At 57.0% G+C, this 1,292-nt stretch overlaps 1 protein-coding gene across 1 annotated transcript in view; it reads right to left on the bottom strand.

The window, feature by feature from the left end:
• The window catches only part of SLC29A1 (solute carrier family 29 (equilibrative nucleoside transporter), member 1), a 13,034-nt gene extending 12,427 nt beyond the window's left edge, over nucleotides 1-607 (bottom strand). Inside the window, exon 1 of the mRNA XM_011986841.1 lies at nucleotides 507-607. The gene's annotated coding sequence lies outside the window, so the exon portion shown is untranslated. The remainder of the gene's footprint in view (nucleotides 1-506) is intronic.
• Between the last annotated feature and the right edge of the window lie 685 nt (nucleotides 608-1,292).

Below are 1,292 nucleotides of genomic sequence, written 5' to 3'. Positions count from 1 at the left end.
CGTGACTTGAGAGTGGCTTCATGTCTGTCCACAACCCCCTAATTCCCACCCTCATGTTTGTCCAGTCTCTCTCTCTTCCTCTCCTAGCCCTCCTCTCCCCTCTGCCTTGGCCCCCTTCCTCACTCCCCACCCTCCTTTCCTGGTCTCTGGGTCTGTGGGGGTGGCAGGGCTAGTGGTCAGAAGATCTGCCAGGCATGGCAAGGCTGGTGGCCAGTGGCTGCAATTGTGTACAAAGGGGACTGGAAGTGGAAGAAAACTGGAGGGAAGTGGTGAGGGTCTCAGGCCAGACTGGGGAAGGCTGGTTCTTCTCCCCACCCGCGCTGGGGCCCTGCCGGCTAGGCGGAGGGCAACAGCCAGTGCTGTTATTGTTGGAGAGAAGTCCATCTGGCATCCATCCTGCTGGGCCCCTAGCCAGCACCCACACCCCTCTGTAGCCACCTCCCAAGCAGAGGAGGTTGCTGGGTGCCAGGGCCCCCTGCTGGACAGCCTGGGGAGCCCCAACTCACACAGGCCTTGCCTGGCGTTTTTCTAGCCAAACCTTGCCAGCTCTCTTCAGTCTCTGCCTGGTCTTCTGGCCTCTCTCCCTCCCTGAGCTCCCTCAGGTCCCTGTCGAAGGGGTGGGGTGGGAAGGGTTGGTCCTGCTGCACCCCTACTCTCCACCTTATCCACCACCCTATATGGGACGGTGGCTTGCCCCAGACTCCCTCCCCCACTTGGCAGGCCCCAAGCATGACTTACCACCTCACACACAGTCCTCTCTCTCCCCAGGCCTGTGTCCTCTCAGCTGTCACCAACAAGTCATCTGTGTTTGCTGAAAGTGTGTTTGTTTGGCCTGGGGGTTGGTAACCAGCACATGTCTCATGACCGTCTATGTTCTCAGTTGTGTTTGTGACTATATCTCCATGGCCTTGTGACACGGCTGGGACTAGGGAGAGGCCAGTAAGGCACTTGCCAGGGGTGTAAAATGTAAGGGGGAGCCAAAAACCTCATTAATCAAGATAAATTTTAGGCCAAGAGCAGTGGCTCATGCCTGAAATCTTAGCACTCTGGGAGGCCGAGGTGGATCACTTGAGCCCAGGAGTTCAAGACCAGCCTGGGCAACATAGTGAGACCCCATCTCTACAAAAAAATTAAAATAAATTAGCCAGGTATGGTGGCTCGAGCCTGTGGTTCCAACTACTCCAGAGGCTGAGGCGGGAGGTTCACTAGAGCCCAGGAGGTCGAGGCTGCAGTGAGCCATCATCCTGCCATTGCACTCCAGCCTGGGCAACAGAGCAAGACCTTGTCAAAAA

The sequence above is a fragment of the Mandrillus leucophaeus genome, unplaced genomic scaffold, assembly GCF_000951045.1.
Source record: "Mandrillus leucophaeus isolate KB7577 unplaced genomic scaffold, Mleu.le_1.0 Scaffold3, whole genome shotgun sequence".
NCBI classification, from domain to species: domain Eukaryota; kingdom Metazoa; phylum Chordata; class Mammalia; order Primates; family Cercopithecidae; genus Mandrillus; species Mandrillus leucophaeus.
Note: the sequence above shows the minus strand (reverse complement) of the source record. Positions and strands in the feature narration are given on the sequence as shown.